Raw genomic sequence first — 20,767 nt, forward strand, 5'->3', positions numbered from 1 at the left:
TCCTCTGATGGCTACTTCCACAGGATAATGCACCATGTCACAAGCTCGATTCATTTCAAATTGGTTTCTTGAACATGACAATGAGTTCACTAAAATGGCCCCACAGTCACCAGATCTCAACCCAATAGAGCATCTTTGGGATGTGGTGGAGCAGGAGCTCGTGCCCTGGATGTGCATCCCACAAATCTCCATCAAGTGCAAGATGCTATCCTATCAATATGGGCCAACATTTCTAAAGAATGCTTTCAGCACTTTGTTGAATCAATGCCATGTAGAATTAAGGCAGTTCTGAAGGCGAAAGGGGGTCAAACACCGTATTAGTATGGTGTTCCTAATAATCCTTTAGATGAGTGTATATTGCTTTTGATCTAACCCTTCAAAACTTTGTAATAGTATAAGATTACAAATCAAAGCATCACATTCAAATCTGATTAAACAACCATTTTTACATAATGTGCTACATGGTAAATTATATTTATACCCAAAAAGCTACTAATTACCTGTTACTCTAAAATTATGATTTTGCAATGACCATCAACAAAAACCAGTGGCTGGGAAGAATAAAATTGATCTATTGCAGGAATTTTACTTATGTGAAATTGTAAGTAGCATGTCCAAGGTAAAGAGCTTCACTGAACCCTAGAAGGAAAAAAAAACCAAAAGAAATATTGTATATAGAAAAGCACTCAGTTACTTTCATTGGCACCTCTGATACTCCTCCACTAAGTCAGTGGCGGAATGGTCTGCATGATCAAATTCCTGGATGTGTACTCTTGGTAAGGACACCCTGGGAGGCAAGGTCAGAGTTGAGGTCCTGACTGAGACTGAATCAGCCATCACAAACAAACCATCCACAACCCCCAGTCCCACCAAGGGTCCATCCAAAGTTCTGCAAGTTTGTGTGTTTCTCATCATCCTGCATACAGCTTGCCCTGGAGTCTGACAGGAAGCAAAGTGGTGTGATTGAGGAGTTATGCACCCTCTCTACCACAAATATCAACAACTCCTTTGTTAGCAGCTCTTCCTTCCATGTGTCTGAGAAGGAGGAGGATAAATGGATGGAGAGCCATGACTTCTGATACATTGATTTACCCTCAGCAATAAAGCACACAGAAGTTCAATGTTTTAGTAAATTTCACAAACAAAGCAGGGTAACACAGCTAGTGTAAATATATATACTGCATATACGATTTTTGAGATCAGTCAGAGAATGGTTGTCGCTGCCAGTTCTACTGAAAGTCGCACACTTCCTGTGTAATCGTCTATCACTCTCTGGTTGACGTGGAACATTTTAAATCAGCTGCTGACCTGGCCATGTGCTCACTTGAATCAGAAAAAAAATTTATTCAAAGTTAAAACAAAAATTAAATATGGAATTACATTTATCTTACCTACAGGAGTGCTTGGTTGAGATCTCTTAAATTATATAGCTTGTCTGCCAATTTCACAAGTTTGGCTTGAGTGACTACAGTGGTGCTTTCAAGATTTGCTGTTGCTTCCTCTCCTGTTTTGGCAGCATCTTGTCATCTGTTAGCTTGAACAATCCTTGCCACTGTTGCTCCAAACTTTCCATCTAACTCATCAAAGCTGGTCTCTGTGTCTTCCACTGTATCATGAAGTAGTGCTGCCTAAAAGCATACACCATCAAAAGATTTGTTTATAGCTAAAGATAACATTTATGTCTACAATTTGTATTAATACAACAGTAACACTTTAGAACAGGGCTACCTAGTCCATGGCTATTAATTACTATTATGTAACAAGACTTTAACAAATGTTTTGTTTGCTCTTATTAAGACATAAGCACAGTAACAAAAGTGAGAACAGGGCCTAACTACAGTGCATCAATTATTAAATTACTATTAAGCACAGAAGAGTTCAACATAGAATTTTTGGTCACACAGCAGTAAGTGTCCTACAGTCTGACAAGCTTGATTCCCCATCAGAAGATCTGTGCATAAGCACTGGGTGAAAATGCACTAAATGTACTATAGTAAAGCAGAAATATACAGTCCTGTTACACTTGACTCTTATGAAAGCAGTGCCCTAAATATGTATAGCTTTTATTTTCACTTTACTCAGTGCTACAAAATATCACAAAGGTCATAATGGAAAGCATCTGAAGTGGTTTTAACCAGTGTGCAAAATACCGATATTAATTGGAATGTCAATTACCACAGCAGTTCAATTCTGACTATTTCCACTGAATAGCACTTCCTTTAGGGAGTGTCCATAATTCTATCGGTCCCTGTACTCTCCTGCTGCCTGCTGGGAACTGAAGTCCTCGACAGCACTGCCACAGGTCAATCCCAATAATAGCTTGTTTACATTCCAATGTTTATCAAATCCTGGAATACCAGATTTTTTTAACCTTGTTTTAATTACACTGGTAGCTATCAGAGCTAACTCCCAACCTCTCTCTCAAATTTGATGCACATACATACATATATATATGGAAGAGAAGGTTTGTAATCACGGTTTGCATATTTGCAGCTGGAGATCCACAAAGGGAGAAAAAATGAATCACGTATCATAAAGTAGTTTTTATTCCTGAGCTTTCAACCCCTGCCAGGGGTCTTCATCAGAGGATAATGCTTAGACTTAGAATCAAAGGCAATATATAGCAAAAATTATGTTGTTGGGGCGGGGGTGGCTAAGTCAGTGTGATCAGGAAAGGGGAGGGTTTATTGGGTGTAAGTTTGTTTATTCTGAACATGTTCTTCTTAAGTTTGCATATGCTGGATTTATGTCAAGTGTCTGTTGATGGCGTTCTCATTTGATATCTAAGATTAAGCCAGCTCTCTGGCACTTTGAATGGCTTTAAATTTTACTTGTACATTGTCCCAGTTACATGTATGCGTGTTGATTTGGTGTGCGTATAGATCAATGATCGTGAGTCCTTTCTTCTGGCCAGCGTTGCGATGTTCCTGTATCGTGTTGCGATTCTTTTTGATGTTTGTCCTATGTATACCACTGAGCAATAACTGCATGGAATGACTATAAACTGTGTTCGTGTTTCTGCTGTCGATTTGTTTTAGCATTGAAGAGGACTATCGCCAGATTGTTCGTGGGTTTGTGTGCTATTCTGGCCTGACCTGGCCAGGATTAGTGCTGCACCTTCAGACACCTTGTGGTGATAAGGAGTGAGTGCCAGGTGGGGTGGGCATTCTGATTCAAGTCGATTGTTTGCCGAGTTTTTGGCGTCTTCTGTAAGCTTGATTAATGAATGTTTTTGAGTATCCATCGTCTTTCATTAATTTTGTCTCTTTCGTTTACAATGGGTGTGGACTCTTCTGAATAGACTTTTAACACAGCTCGTTTATGAGATACAGGTGGATGCTGTCTGTGTAGTATTCTTTAAGGTAAACACTTGTGGTCTGGGTGGTGTCATTATTTATTTCAATGCTGATGTCCAGGAAGCTGATGTGCGGTTCATTTCTTTTCCATGGTGAATTGGATTGCAAGGAATGTGTTGATGTGTTTGTAAATTCATTCAGCTGATCATTTTTAGTATCTTGAATGTATAATCTATCAAGCGTATATATATACAAATACATAAACATATATATACACATATATACATATATATATATATATATATACACATAGATACACACATATATATATTTATATAAATACACACATATATATATACATATATATACACACACATATACATACACACACACATATACATATATACACATATACATATATATATACATATACATATATATACATATATATACATAAATATATACATATAAATACATATAAATACATATATACATATACAGTGGTGTGAAAAACTATTTGCCTTCCCTGATTTCTTATTCTTTTGCATGTTTGTCACACAAAATGTTTCTGATCATCAAACACATTTTAACCATTAGTCAAATATAACACAAGTGAACACAAAATGCATTTTTTTAAATGATGGTTTTATTATTTAGGGAGAAAAAAAATCAAACCTACAGGGCCCCTGTGTGAAAAATCAATTGCCCCTGAACCTAATAACTGGTTGGGCCACCCTTAGCAGCAATAACTGCAATCAAGCGTTTGCGATAACTTGCAATGAGTCTTTACAGCTCTCTGGAGGAATTTTGGCCCTCATCTTTGCAGAATTGTTTTTAACTTTATTGGAGGGTTTTCTAGCATGAACGCCTTTTTAAGGTCATGCCATAGCATCTCAATTGGATTCAGGTCTGGACTTTGACTAGGCCACTCCAAAGTCTTCATTTTTTTTTCATCAGCCATTCAGAGGTGGATTTGCTGGTGTGTTTGGGTCATTGTCCTGTTGCAGCGCAATGTCGCTTCAGCTTGAGTTGGCGAGCAGATGGCGGACATTCTCCTTCAGGATTTTTGGTAGACAGTGGAATTCATGGTTCCATCTATCACAGCAAACCTTCAGGTCCTGAAGCGAAAACAAACCCAGACCATCACACTACCACCACCATATTTTACTGTTGGTATGATGTTCTTTTCTGAAATGCTGTGTTCCTTTTATAGCCAGATGTAGCAGGACATTTGCCTTCCAAAAGTTCAACTTTTGTCTCATCAGTCCACAAGGTATTTTCCCAAAAGTCTTGGCAATCATTGAGATGTTTCTTAGCAAAATTGAGACGAGCCCTAATGTTCTTTTGCTTAACAGTGGTTTCGTCTTGGAAATCTGCCATGCAGGCCGTTTTGCCCAGTCTCTTTCTTATGGTGGAGTCGTGAACCCTGACCTTAACTGCCAGAGCAAGTAAGAGGCCTGCAGTTCTTTAGAGCGTTGTCCTGGGGTCTTTTGTGACCTCTCGGATGAGTGATCTCCTCTCGCCAGGGTCAATTTTGGTCAGCGACCACTCCTGGGAAGGTTCACCACTGTTCCATGTTTTTACCATTTTGTGGATAATGGCTCTCACTGACAGTTAGCTGGAGTCCCAAAGCTTTAGAAATGGCTTTATAACCTTTACCAGACTGATAGATCTCAATTACTTCTGTTCTCATTTGTTCACTGAATTTCTTTGGATCTTGGCATGATGTCTAGCTTTTAGAGGTGCTTTTGGTCTACTTCTCTGTGTCAGGCAGCTCCTATTTAAGTGATTTGCTTGATTGAAACAGGTGTGGCAGTAATCAGGCCTGGGGGTGGCTCACGGAAGTGAACTCAGGTGTGATACACCACAGTTAGGTTATTTTTTTAACAAGGGGGCAATTACTTTTCACACAGGGCCATGTAGGTTTGGATTTTTTTTCTCCCTAAATAATAAAAACCTTCATTTAAAAACTGCATTTTGTGCTTACTTGTGTTATATTTGACTAATAGTTAAATGTGTTTGATGATCAGAAACATTTGGTGTGACAAACATGCAAAAGAATAAGAAATCAGGAAGGGGACAAATAGTTTTTCACACCACTGTATATATATGTATATATATATATATATATATATATATATATATATATATATATATATATATGTGTGTATATATATATATATATATATGTGTATTTGTGTATATGTATGTATATATGTGTATATCTAAGTATATGTGTTTATGTATTTGTATATATATTAAGCTGCATAGACAACACATTGCATACTAAAAATGATCATATATACATATACACACACATTATATATATATATATACACTCTTTGGGTGCTGAGCAACTGCTGTTGGGGTGGCAGAATCCATCAAGGAAGAAAATGAAAACATTATTTGTACAAAATATTAATTTATTTATCCATTCCTAAATAATTAAATGGGCAGGCTATTTTGTATCAGTGCAATATGCTGTTTGTTAAAGCATATGACTATCGTATCTGTTCAAGTTCTATTTAAATTTTAAATAGAAGGAATTTTATGTAGTCGGCATGAAATATCTTTTTAGGAATATATAAGTTAAATGTAGGCATCATTGCATAAATTTCTCTTCATCATACAAATGTAAAGAGTAAATTTGCCTTACATTCCAACCAAAGATATTTGTGTCGAAGCTAAATCAGAGTGTCAAACTCAATATGCAGAGGGGCCAAATCCAATACACACTTTAGGTGCTAGCGGCCAAAACAGGATAAACATTTATTGAACACACTAAAACTAAACTTTAAAACTTAACTTTTTTGAACATAAATATGAATAAAACCAGACAGGAATATTATTCCAGAATAAATCAACTCAAACCTTAAATAACTTATAATATTTTGCTCTCCATAAAAATATATCCTGTCCTAAATTATACAAGTTAGAAATAAAGTAAAGTTAAAAAGAACATTCAAATTTCTTTACTCTTATGTAATTTTATATAAAAATAAACTTAAATTTTAAATATCCCAAAAGATTTTGCTCTCCATAAAAATATATCCTGTCAAAATTATACAAATTCAAATATGAACATGGTGCATAACAAAACCTGGAAATATAAATAAAATTTTTTCTTTTCTGTAATAACAAATCAAACCATTCAGTTGTCTTTGCTCATATGTCATTTTATCAGAGCTGGGCGTGTGCCATTAAACTGCAGCTCAATCACCTCCATCTGAATCTGCACAGTTTTGGTTTTCACATTGACTGCAAATGGGTTGCGAAACAACTCAAAATTCTTTTTTTGTTCTTCAAAGTCACCAAAGTGCCGTGCGAACTCAGTGCACAGTGAGCTCAGTTTATCAGCAAAGTGCGTATTTGGGAACACTGTTGTGCCGACTTGGTTCAACATTACTTGGCAACAGGAAAGTGGACAAGTTGCACTGGGTGCATTGTGTCTCCCATAAAAGCAGCTTCACCTGAAATCCTTGTGATTTTGCGGGTAAAAACATCTGCTGAAGTGTCAGATTCTTCTTTAACTCTTCTGCTTTCTGTATCTTCTGCATTGCATTCAGGTCTTTCAGGTTATCCTGATGTTTTGTCTCATAGTGCCGTCTTAGATTAAATTCTGTAATTACAGCCACATTAGCTCCACAAATGAGACACACGGGTTTACCGGCAATGTCAGTAAACATATACTCAGCCTCCCATCAGTTTTTAAAGGCTCTATTTTCAGAATCAACTTTTCTCTTCGGCATCATGTGGGCTGACTTCGCAATAACTTGCAGCATCATAAGCTAGACTTGATTAACGTCGTAAGTGTTCGGCAAGGCAGCTGAAGCACTGCATTATTAGATCTGTAGTTTATTGTGGTACCAGCGCTCATATCCCAAGGCCATTAATAACAATAATATATAAAATGATCTCGCGGGCGGATATAATTACCGCCAGGCTGTATGTGGCCCGTGCGACTTGAGTTTGACACATATGGACTAAATAGAACTTGAAAAGATATATTTTTTGAATGTGATTGCAATTCAGATCGAGTTGGCACGCGCTCACATCGAGCCCAGCGTGCTATTGTGGTTTTGCCTGCGTTCCTCAATAAGTCACCCTCCCCATGCTCTTACTTTTTTACCGTTCATATATATATATATATACTAATAAAAGCAAAGCAAAGCCCTCACTCACTCACTCACTCACTGACTCATCACTAATTCTCCAACTTCCCGTGTGGGTGGAAGGCTGAAATTTGGCAGGTTCATTCCTTACAGCTTCCTTACAAAAGTTGGGCAGGTTTTATATCGAAATTCTACGCGTAATGGTCATAACTGGAAGCAGTTTTCTCCATTTACTGTAATGGAGATGAGCTTCAACGCCGTGGGGGGAGTTTAGTGTGACATCATCGCGCCTCCACGTAATCCGCAGTACATAGAAAACCAGGAAGACCTCAAAAGCGCTGAAGAAAACATGCATTATATAATTGAGAGGCAGCGAAACAATAAGAAGCGGCGAGTGACATATACAACCATATTCATGAGTTCTGCTACGCCGGAAACAAAGCACGATGTAAACCTACACTTTAAATTAAGTTCATAGACAGGCTGCGCTGGCGTTTGTAATTTAGTGCCTGCCCATATAAGGCCGTCCGTCAGCGGCAATCCAATAGCAAACTCCACTAAATATTCACGGGTGAAGGACTGTGCTTATGAGAGGAAGATGAGATGGTCAGGGTGGTGTTTGACACAAACTCAAGCGAAACTGCGAGAGAAAGTTTTAAGTGCCAGGACTAAGGTAACATTAAATACAGCCATGGACATAGCGAGATGGCACCAGCACAGCTGGGAACCGATGCATGTACGCGGCGGCTCCGTGAACTGGCGCGTGCACAGATAAAAGCAACAGTTCCAAAGGCTGAACAAAAGCGAATTACACAATTGAAAAGGCAGCAAAAATATGAGGCGTCTGATACATACAAGCATATTCATAAATCCAGCTACTGCGGAAACAAAGCACACGTTGGAAAAAGTCAATGTCCGCTAAAGGAAGACAGTGTAAAAAACCGTGCATGCAGTGTGTCAGGTCTCAGATAAAGAAGAAGGCGAGCTGTTTATTGATGCAGTAAAAGCGAATCGATGAATGAAACCTGTCATCTTTACAGCGATTGACAAACCGGAATGTAACTTGAACACAACACATCCTACAAATACGAACCTGATTGAAAGAAATAATGATAATCAAATCCTTGATGACAGCAACACTCAGTAACACTCACAAAACAAATACTGTATATTGACAGTCATATTCACGTTATTTTAAAATGTTCCCTTTTCTTTTCTAGCTTTTTAACACACTACTTCTCCACTGCGATGCACGGGTATACAATATGTATATATATATCCCGATCTACATACTCGAATAATGGATACTTTATTTGCCATCAATGATTGTTTTGGTAAAGCCATACTCAGTGTATTCATTAGATGAGCGGTAAAAAGTAAGCGAGGGAGGATGACTTATTGAGGCATGCAGGCTGTAGTGCTTGCGTCAACTCTATCTGAATTGCGCGATCACATTTGAAAAAATATATCTTTTCAAGTTCTATTTAGTCCATATGTGTCAAACTCAAGGGCAGCGGGCCACATCCGGCCCGGCGTGTAATTATATCCGGCCCGCGAGATCATTTTATATACTGTATTATTGTTATTAATGGCCGGGTATATGAAGCGCTGGTAACACAATAAACTACAGATCCCATAATGCAGCGCTTCAGCTGCCTTGCGAACACTTACGCGTTAATCAAGTCTAGCTTATGATGCTGCAAGTTATTGCGAAGCTAGCTCACCGATGCTGAAGAAAAGTTGATTCTGAAAATAGAGCCTTTAAAACCGATGGGAGGCTGAGTATATGTTTACTGAACCCGTGTGTCTCATTTGTGGAGCTAATGTGGCTGTAATTACAGAATTTAATCTAAGGCGGCACTATGAGACAAAACATCAGGGTAACCTGAATGCAATGCAGAAGATACAGAAAGCAGAAGAATTAAATAAGAATCTGACACTTCAGCGGACGTTTTTACCCGTGCACAATCACAAAGTGATTTCAAGTGAAGCTGCTTTTATGGGAGACACAAATGCACCAGTGCACCTTGCCCCACTTTCCCTGTTGCCAAGTAATGTTAAACCAAGTCGTCACTACGGTGTTCCCAAATGCGCACTTTGCTGATAAACTGGCGCACTGAGTTTGCACGGCGCTTTGGTGACTTTGAAGAACAAAAAAAGTCCGTCTACATGCGGCTCGAACCTTGTGCATGTTTGGTAGCACATATCTGTGTGAGAAGCTCTTCTCAGTGATAAAGACTAACAAAACAGCACACAGGAGTCGCCTCACTGATGAGCACCTGCAATCCATCCTGAGAATCTCCACAACACAGAACCTCACACCAAACAGAAACGAACTTGTTGCCAAAAAAAGATGCCAGGCGTCCAGCTCTAAAATGACATATGAGCAAAGACAACTGAATGATTTGATTTGTTATTGCTGAAAGGAACACATTTTATTTATATTTCCAGGTTTTGTTATGCAGCATGTTCATATTTGAATTTGTATAATTTTGACAGGATATATATATTTTTATGGAGAGCAAAATCTTTTGGGATATTTAAAATCTAAGTTTATTTTTATATAAAATTACATAAGAGTAAAGAAATTTGAATGTTTGTTCTTTTAATGTTTACTTTATTTCTAACTTGTATAATTTAGACAGGATATATTTTTATGGAGAGCAAAATATTATAAGTTGTTTAAGGTTTGAGTTGATTTATTCAGGAATAATATTCCTGTCTGTTTTACCATTCCTACCAAAGATATTTCTGTCGACTAAATAAAAATTCCTTCTATTTAAAATTTAAATAGAACTTGAACAAATCGATAGTTCATAATATCCGCAGACTTGCCGCGTAAGGCGGGGTTATCCGTTTTAACAAGCAGCGTATTGCACTGATCTGAAATAGCTGTGTGTGTATATATATATATGTATATATATGTATGTGTGTGTGTGTATGTATGTATATATATATATATATGTATGTATATATATATATATATATTATATGTGTATATATGTAGATATATATATATATATATGGATATATATATGTGTATATGTATATGTATATGTATAGATATGTATATATATATGTGTGTATATATATATGTGTGTATATATATATATATATATATATATATATGACAGCAACACTCATCACTCACAACAGTGACAAAACAATTACATTGACAATCATGTTACGTTATTTTCAAAATGTTTCCTTTTCTTTTTCATTGCTTCTTTAACACACTACTTGACACTCTTGAAGCCTTGGTATTTTACTAGTATATATATATATAGAGATAGTAATAGATAGATAGATAGATATGAGAACATTCTCCAATTCTCCAATTCTCCAATTTCCCATGTGGGTGGAAGGCTGAAATTTGGCAGGTTCATTCCTTACAGCTTCCTTACAAAAGTTGGGCAGGGTTATATCCCGAAATTCTGCAGCGTAATGGTCATAACTGGAGACAGTTTTTCTCCATTTACTCTAATGGAGATGAGCTTGAATGCCGTTGTAGAGGCGGAGTTTAGTGTGAGCACATCATCACGCCTCCAGCGTAATCCGCATGATACATAGAAAACCAGGAAGACCTCAAAAGCGCTAGAAGAAAACATGCATTATATAATTGAGAGGCAGCCGAGAACAATAAAGAAGCTGAGCAAGTGACATATACAACCATATTCATGAGTTCTGCTACTTGGCCGAACAAAAGCACGATGTAAACCTACACTTTAAATTAAGTTCATAGACAGGCTGCGCTGGCGTTTATAAGTAATTGCCTGCCCATATAAGGCCGTCCGTCAGCAGCAATCCAATAGCAAACTGCACGGAATTGCGTATTCTCGCGGGTGAAGGACTGTGCTTACGAGAGGAAGATGAGATGGTCAGGGTGGTGTTTGACACTCAATCAATGAAACTTGTGAGAAAGTTTTAAGTGCCAGGACTAAGGTAACATTAAATACAGTATATATATATATATATACATATATATATATATATATATATATATATATACATACATATATATATATATATATACATACATATATATATATATATATATATATATATATATATACATACATATATATATATATATATACACATACATATATATATATATAATATATATATATATATATATATATATATATATATACTAGCAAAATACCAGCAATAGCGAAGTAGTGTGTTAAAGAAGCAATGAAAAAAAAGGAAACATTTTGAAAATAGCGTAACATGATTGTCAATGTAATTGTTTTGTCACTGTTGTGAGTGATGAGTGTTGTTGTCATATATATATATATATATATATATATATATATATATATACACACACACACATAAATATATATATATATACATATACATATATATACATATACACATATATACATACATATACACACACACATATACACACATACATACACACAAATACATATATATATACATACATACACACACACATATATAAACATATATATACATATACATACATATCTACATATATACACACACAGCTATTTAGTATCAGTGCAATGCTGCTTGTTAAAACGGATAACTCCGCTCTTACGTGCAAGTCTGCGTGGATATTATGAACTATAGTATTTGTTCAAGTTCTATTTAAATTTTAAATAGAAGGAATTTTTATTTAGTCGACAGAAATATCTTTGGTAGGAATGGTAAAACAGACAGGAATATTATTCCTGAATAAATCAACTCAAACCTTAAACAACTTATAATATTTTGCTCTCCATAAAATATATCCTGTCTAAATTATACAAGTTAGAAATAAAGTAAGCGTTAAAAGAACAAACATTCAAATTTCTTTACTCTTATGTAATTTTATATAAAAATAAACTTAGATTTTAAATATCCCAAAAGATTTTGCTCTCCATAAAAATATATCCTGTCAAAATTATACAAATTCAAATATGAACATGCTGCATAACAAAACCTGGAAATATAAATAAAATGTGTTCCTTTCAGCAATAACAAATCAAATCATTCAGTTGTCTTTGCTCATATGTCATTTTAGAGCTGGGCGCCTGGCATCTTTTTGGCCACAGGTTCGTTTCTGTTTGGTGTGAGGTTCTGTGTTGTGGAGATTCTCAGGATGGATTGCAGGTGCTCATCAGTGAGGCGACTCCTGTGTGCTGTTTTGTTAGTCTTTATCACTGAGAAGAGCTTCTCACACAGATATGTGCTACCAAACATGCACAAGGTTCGAGCGCATGTAGGCGGACTTTTTGTTCTTCAAAGTCACCAAAGCGCCGTGCAAACTCAGTGCGCTCAGTTTATCAGCAAAGTGCGTATTTGGGAACACCGTAGTGGCGACTTGGTTTAACATTACTTGGCAACAGGGAAAGTGGGGCAAGGTGCACTGGTGCATTTGTGTCTCCCATAAAAGCAGCTTCACTTGAAATCACTTTGTGATTGTGCCGGTTAAAGCGTCCGCTGAAGTGTCAGATTCTTATTTAATTATTCTGCTTTCTGTATCTTCTGCATTGCATTCAGGTTACCCTGATGTTTTGTCTCATAGTGCCGTCTTAGATTAAATTCTGTAATTACAGCCACATTAGCTCCACAAATGAGACACACGGGTTCAGTAAACATAAACTCAGCCTCCCATCGGTTTTAAAGGCTCTATTTTCAGAATCAACTTTTCTCTTCAGCATCGTGTGAGCTGAGCAATAACTTGCAGCATCATAATAGACTTGATTAGCGGTAAGTGTTCGGCAAGGCAGCTGAAGCGCTGCATTATGGGATCTGTAGTTTATTGTGTTACCAGCGCTTCATATACCGGGCTTTAATAACAATAATACAGTATATAAAATGATCTCGCGGGCGGATATAATTACGCCGGGCGGATGTGGCCCATGCGCCCTTGAGTTTGACACATATGGACTAAATAGAACTTGAAAAGATATATTTTTCAAATGTGATGCGCAATTCAGATAGAGTTGGCGCACTACAGCCTGCATGCCTCAATAAGTCATCCTCCCTCGCTCTTACTTTTTACCGTTCATCTAATGAATACACTGAGTATGGCTTTACCAAAACAATCATTGATGGCGAATAAAGTATCCATTATTGAGTATGTAGATCGGGATATATATATATATATTATATATATATACATATATATATATATACCAGCGTATCATAGGAGAAGTAGTGTGTTAAAAAGCTAGAAAAGAAAAGGGAACATTTTAAAAATAGCGTAACATGACTGTCAATATACAGTATTTGTTTTGTGAGTGTTACTGAGTGTTGCTGTCATCAAGGATTTGATTATCATTATTTCTTTCAATCAGGTTAGTATTTGTAGGATGTGTTGTGTTCAAGTTACATTCCGTGTTTGTCAATCGTTGTAAAGATGACAGGTTTCATTCATCGATTCGTTTCTTACTGCATCAATAAACAGCTCGTCTTCTTCTTTATCTGAGACCTGACACACTGCATGCGGGTTTTTTACACTGTCTTCCTTTAGCGGGACATTGACTTTTTCCACGTGTGCTTTGTTTCGCAGTAGCTGGATTTATGAATATGCTGTATCAGGCGCTTCATATTTTTGCTGCCTTTTCAATTGTGTAATTGGTTTTGTTCAGCGCTCTTTGGAACTGTTGCTTTTTATCTGTGCACTCGTCAGTTCCGTGAGCCACTCGGTGTACATGCATCGAAGGTTCCCAGCTGTGCTGGTGCCATCTCGTGCTATGTCCATGGCTGTATTTAATGTTACCTTAGTCCTGGCACTTAAAACTTTCTCTCGCAGTTTAGCTGAGTTTGTGTCAAACACCACCCTGACCATCTCATCTTCCTCTCCATAAGCACAGTCCTTCACCCGTGAATATTTAGTGGCAGTTTGCTATTGGATTGCGCTGACGGACGGCCTTATATGGGCAGGCACTAAATTACAAGCGCCAGCGCAACCTGTCTATGAACTTAATTTAAAGTGTAGGTTTACATGTGCTTTGTTTCAGTAGCAGAACTCATGAATATGGTTGTATATGTCACTTTCGCTTCGCTTCTTATTGTTTAGCTGCCTTCTCAATTATATAATGCATGTTTTCTTCAGCGCTTTTTGAGGTCTTCCTGGTTTTCTATGTACTGCGTGATTACGTGGGAGGCGTGATGATGTCACACGAAACTCCGCCCCGGCGTTGAAGCTCATCTCCATTACAGTAAATGGAAAAACTGCTTCCAGTTATGACCATTCGCGTAGAATTTCGATATAAAACCTGCCCAACTTTTGTAAGGAAGCTGTAAGGAATGAACCTGCCAAATTTCAGCCTTCCACCCACGGGAAGTTGGAGAATTAGTGATGAGTCAGTGAGTGAGTGAGGGCTTTGCCTTTTATTAGTATAGATATATATATATATATATATACATATATATATACACATACATACATACATATATATATACATATATATATACATATATACATACATATATATATACATATATATATACATATATACATACATATATATATATACATACATATATATATATATATATACATATATACATACATATATACATATATATATATATACATACATATATATATATATATACATACATATATATATATACATACATATATATATATATACATACATATATATATATATATATACATATATATATATACATATATACATACATATATATATACATATATACATACATATATATATATATATATATACATATATATATATATATATATATATAGTGGTGTGAAAACTATTTGCCCCTTCCTGATTTCTTATTCTTTTGCATGTTTGTCACACAAAATGTTTCTGATCATCAAACACATTTAACCATTAGTCAAATATAACACAAGTAAACACAAAATGCAGTTTTAAATGATGGTTTTATTATTTAGGGAGAAAAAATCCAAACCTACATGGCCCTGTGTGAAAAGTAATTGCCCCTGAACCTAATAACTGGTTGGGCCACCCTTAGCAGCAATAACTGCAATCAAGCGTTTGCGATAACTTGCAATGAGTCTTTACAGCTCTGGAGGAATTTTGGCCCACTCATCTTTGCAGAATTGTTGTAATTCAGCTTTATTTGAGGGTTTTCTAGCATGAACCGCCTTTTTAAGGTCATGCCATAGCATCTCAATTGGATTCAGGTCAGGACTTTGACTAGGCCACTCCAAAGTCTTCATTTTGTTTTCTTCAGCCATTCAGAGGTGGATTTGCTGGTGTGTCCTGTTGCAGCACCCAAGATGCAGCTTCAGCTTGAGTTGACGAACAGATGGCGGACATTCTCCTTCAGGATTTTTGGTAGACAGTAGAATTCATGGTTCCATCTATCACAGCAAGCCTTCCAGGTCCTGAAGCAGCAAAACAACCCCAGACCATCACACTACCACCACCATATTTTACTGTTGGTATGATGTTCTTTTTCTTAAATGCTGTGTTCCTTTTACGCCAGATGTAACGGGACATTTGCCTTCCAAAAAGTTCAACTTTTGTCTCATCAGTCCACAAGGTATTTTCCCAAAAGTCTTGGCAATCATTGAGATGTTTCTTAGCAAAATTGAGACGAGCCCTAATGTTCTTTTGCTTAACAGTGGTTTCGTCTTGGAAATCTGCCATGCAGGCCATTTTTGCCCAGTCTCTTTCTTATGGTGGAGTCGTGAACACTGACCTTAATTGAGGCAAGTGAGGCCTGCAGTTCTTTAGACGTTGTCCTGGGGTCTTTTGTGACCTCTCGGATAAGTCGTCTCTGCTCTTGGGGTAATTTTGGTCGGCCGCCACTCCTGGGAAGGTTCACCACTGTTCCATGTTTTGCCATTTGTGGATAATGGCTCTCACTGTGGTTCGCTGGAGTCCCAAAGCTTTAGAAATGGCTTTATAACCTTTACCAGACTGATAGATCTCAATTACTTCTGTTCTCATTTGTTCCTGAATTTCTTTGGATCTTGGCATGATGTCTAGCTTTTGAGGTGCTTTTGGTCTACTTCTCTGTGTCAGGCAGCTCCTATTTAAGTGATTTCTTGATTGAAACAGGTGTGACAGTAATCAGGCCTGGGGTGGCTACGGAAATTGAACTCAGGTGTGATACACCACAGTTAGGTTTTTTAACAAGGGGGCAATTACTTTTTCACACAGGGCCATGTAGGTTTGGATTTTTTTTCTCCCTAAATAATAAAAACCATCATTTAAAAACTGCATTTTGTGTTTACTTGTGTTATATTTGACTAATGGTGAAATGTGTTTGATGATCAGAAACATTTTGTGTGACAAACATGCAAAAGAATAAGAAATCAAGAAGGGGGCAATAGTTTTTCACACCACTGTATATATATATATATACGGGTGGCTGCCCCAAACCTTTCTACGTCTCTGTTCTCCTCTTATTACAGTGGCGTAGCCGGCAGGATGGTGTCCCGATGAACCGGGACACGAACTTCATGGAACCAGGTGGGTGAGTACGGGGCGAGTTTGGGCAGGGAGTGCGGAGGGTCAGGAAGGGCGCGGTGCAGGCTCTGCTCCATGAGCATAACCGGGGTTGACCACCCATCTCGTGGAAGGTAGAGGGGACCCACAGGCGTGGGCTGGCTTCTGGGGAACACACACAAGTGGCTCAGTATGCTCTCCTTGGCAGGAAAGCCGAGCTGCCCATCGGGACCAAGGTTCCTGTTAACGATGGATTGTCCCCAGGCTGGCAGGTGAAGGAAATAATAAACTGGGAGTTTAACCCAAACAAAGGGCTGTCAGAGCAGGCGATGGCTCTCTGGCAACAGGTGGGTGAGTGGCTACGGCCATTCGAGTTGACCCCCTTACAAATAGTGCAGCAAGTGGCCTGTTTTTTGCTGCTAAAAAAGCTACCCCAGGAATTTGCCCAGCCGGCCTGGGGGAATTCCATTCTATGGACGAGCTGCTGCAGCTCTTGCAAACCCAGAGGCGGCTGTGAAACCTGGGAGGCAGAACAGCGCTCTGTGGACTACCGGGAGCTATGTCCTACTAAAGCAGTCCCTTCCACGCAATCCAGAGCCTGTTCGAAGTCGCGGGCCGCCTCTGCGACCTGTCGAGGAACAAGGCGGACCGTAGGGGACAATGGCGGGGTTGTTTGTGTGCCCTTAGCAATCCCTGGCGGATAAACATACGGGGAGCTTCTTATTAATGGACATAAATAACAGCTGTTCGATTCCGGCAGTAGCGTGTCTGTCGTTGCTCGCCGTTTTATTCTACCGCAACAATGGATTAAAAGAAGACCAGTCTAAAATGTATACGGAGATATCCGCATACAATACCGCCCGGTGTTACATATGTCTCGGAGGAACCCTTGACAGCTTACCGTGGCGGTGCATCCGGATCCTCCGTTTCCGTAATCCTCGGGCGAGACTGGTCTGATAGTAACGCGTAGTTTAGAAAGCATTCCCCGAAAAACTTATGGCCTCGTTATAGATGACAACGATTCATCTCAAGCTGCTTCCACACCGTGTAATCAGCCGACAGGGAGTGGGCGGTAGGCCAAGAGAGTGCGAAGACACTCCCGGACGTCGCGGGCTACTCGTCATCCACTAGCGCCCGGCAGCGAGGAGGATCTCCGCCCTTGAGGTCAGACGGACCCTCTCTGAGTTGCACTTTCAGTTTAGAGCGACACCGGCTTCTTTCAAGAGAACAGTGGAATGACGACTCTCTGAAACACATAAAGAATGCAGTGGTTCTCGTTAACGCCAACGCACGCATTTGCCCATGCCACAGGGACCTCACTTTGTCATGATAATGATTGTTGTATCGGGTCGCTGAACATGAGGGAAGGTCGGAAGTTGTTGCTAATCCAGCGGACCTACGGCGGCAGGTTTGCGAGTTAGCACACTCCCACCTTCTTGGAGGCCATCTCGGCTCCGATAAAACATTAGAGCGAATTAAGCTCCGTTTTTCTGGCGGGGATTAATGAGGAGGTTAGCGCTTTTGCATTTCCTGTCCGGAATGTCAACTGCGGCAAATTCCTAGGAGGACCGTGCTCCTCTGGTTCCCCTTCCCCTTATTGGCGTTCCTTTGATAGGATTGGGGTGATATAGTAGGACCCTAGAACCCTCAGCCGAGGATATAAATATATACTCGTCCTCGTGGATTATGCTACCCGATTCCCTGAAGCCGTTCCGTTGCTTCGGCTACCACAAAAATATTGCACGGGAACTAGTAGGAGTCTTTTCAGTAGGCATTCCTAGAGAAGTCCTGACGGACCAAGGCGCCTTTTACCTCGGAAGCGTTCAAGGAGACTGCCAAGTTACTGAAAATAAAGCATTTAAAAACCTCGGTGTATCATCCTCAAACCGATGGGCTAGTGGAGAGATTTAATCAAACTCTCAAGCAAATGCTACGTAAGGTAGTCAGCAAGGATGGGAGGAATTGGGACCAACTCCTCCCCTTGTCCTCTTTGCATACGGGAAGTTCCTCAAGCCTCTACGGGTTCTCTCCATTTGAATTACTATACGGAAGACAGCCCGGGGTTTATTAGATATTTTAAAGAGGGCTGGGAAGGGGAGGCACAGCCCTCCACTAATATTTTGGAATATATACCCAATTGCGATAGATTTGATGCAATAAGACCGATTCTAAAAGTCATATAGAGGAGGCACAATCAGCACAGGCCGCCTTATGACCGTGGCACGACTCTCCGGGAGTTCCAACCGGGGGATCGCGTCATGGTATTGGTTCCAACTTCTCACTCTAAACTGCTCGCACATTGGCTAGGCCCCTCTGAAATTAAGGAGGAAGGGATTGGTTGACTATTTGGTGAAACAGCCCAATCGCCGACCAGCTGGCGAATATATCATGTAAACCTGCTGAAACCGTGGAAGGAGAGGGATCGATCCCTCCTCCGGACAGCCCTGCTCTCTTGCTGAAGTAAGTTCCCTTAATTTCGTGAGCAGCTATCCCCAGACAGAAACAAGAGCTCGAAGCAGCTATCCGCTCTGTCCCAGAGGTGGTAAGTGAAAACCAGGTCGGACCTCTCTGATTCGCGCGACATATTGACTGACCGGGGTGATCGTCCGTGGCGACCCTACAGACTCCGGAGGCAAAGAAAGTAGAAGTGGAACTGGAAATCAAGCGAATGCTGGCACTAGGGTAATGTCGAGGAAAGTAGTAGTCCCTGGTCCAGTCCCATCGTCTTGATTGCTAAGCCTGACGGCAGTTGGAGGTTTTGCAATGACTTCCGTCGGCTCAACCAAGTTTCCGATTTGATGCTTATCCCATGCCTCGTGGATGACCTCCTCGAGACTGGGACCAGCCAAATTCTTGACTACACTTGACATGACAAAGGGGTACTGGCAGGTTCCTTTAGCGAGTCCGAAGGAAAAACCGCGTTTAGCACTCCTAGCGGACACTGGCAGTATCGTGTCCTTCCATTGGGTTACACGGGCCTGCGACTTTTCAGCGTCTGGTGGACAAAGTGCTCCGGCCCCATAACTCGTTCTGTGCTGCCTATCTGGATGGCGTTGTCATCTATTCCAGCACCTGGAAGGAACACATACAGCAGGTCACAGCAGTATTACGGACATGGGAGAGGCGGGCTCGAATCAACCCCAAGAAATGTTTCTTTGGATTGAGGAAGCCAAATATTTGGGCTACCTAGTGGGCGGGGTACTGTGAGGCCACAGTGTTCCAAGTTGCAAGCCATAATGGCCTGGCCCGTCGCAAACCAAGCGGCAAGTCCAATCCTTTCGGTTTGGCGGGTACTACCGCCGGTTTGTGCCTCGCTTCTCGAGAGCGGCGCCCTTGACCGATTGACAAAGAAAAGAGCTCCTAATACGGTGGTATGGTCTGATAAAGCGGGGCTGCATTCAGTGACTTAAAAGGGCTCTGACTTCAGCACCTATCTTGATCTCCCTAACTTCTCTCTCCTTTTATCCTCCAGGCGGACGCTTGGACACAGGCTTGGGTGCCGTGTTGAGCCAAAGCGTCGGCGGTGTTGAACACCCGTTATGTACCTGAGCGGAAACTGTTGGACAGGGAGACCAGGTGCGGCGGTGGAGAAAGGCTCTGGCGATCAAATGGGCGGTAACTCAGCTGCGGTACTACCTCTTGGGTCGCGTGTTCACTCTGGTGACGGATCATGCACCTCTGAAGTGGATGGCCCTTCACAGGGAGTCGAATCCACGGGTCACGAGGTGGTTTCTTGACCTGCAGCAGTACAAGTATCGCTCGTTCATCGACAGGGGTCTCTTCATGCCAACGCCGATGCCCTCTCCCGGGCCCACGACCTCTCTGCAGGTCGCCCGACCCGGCGGGTCTGGGCTGAGGGGAGTCTTGTCACCTGCGTGTGCATGGGAAGCAGCTGAAGGGCTTAGAAATACTGTTTATACATCTGCCCAGGGGCGGGGTG

General features: G+C 40.0%; 1 pseudogene; it reads right to left on the reverse strand.

The window, feature by feature from the left end:
* Window positions 1-1,395: 1,395 nt before the first annotated feature.
* The window catches only part of LOC120521731, a 37,335-nt pseudogene continuing 17,963 nt past the window's right edge, over window positions 1,396-20,767 (reverse strand).

The sequence above is a fragment of the Polypterus senegalus genome, unplaced genomic scaffold (genome assembly GCF_016835505.1).
Source record: "Polypterus senegalus isolate Bchr_013 unplaced genomic scaffold, ASM1683550v1 scaffold_3169, whole genome shotgun sequence".
Lineage (NCBI taxonomy): Eukaryota > Metazoa > Chordata > Cladistia > Polypteriformes > Polypteridae > Polypterus > Polypterus senegalus.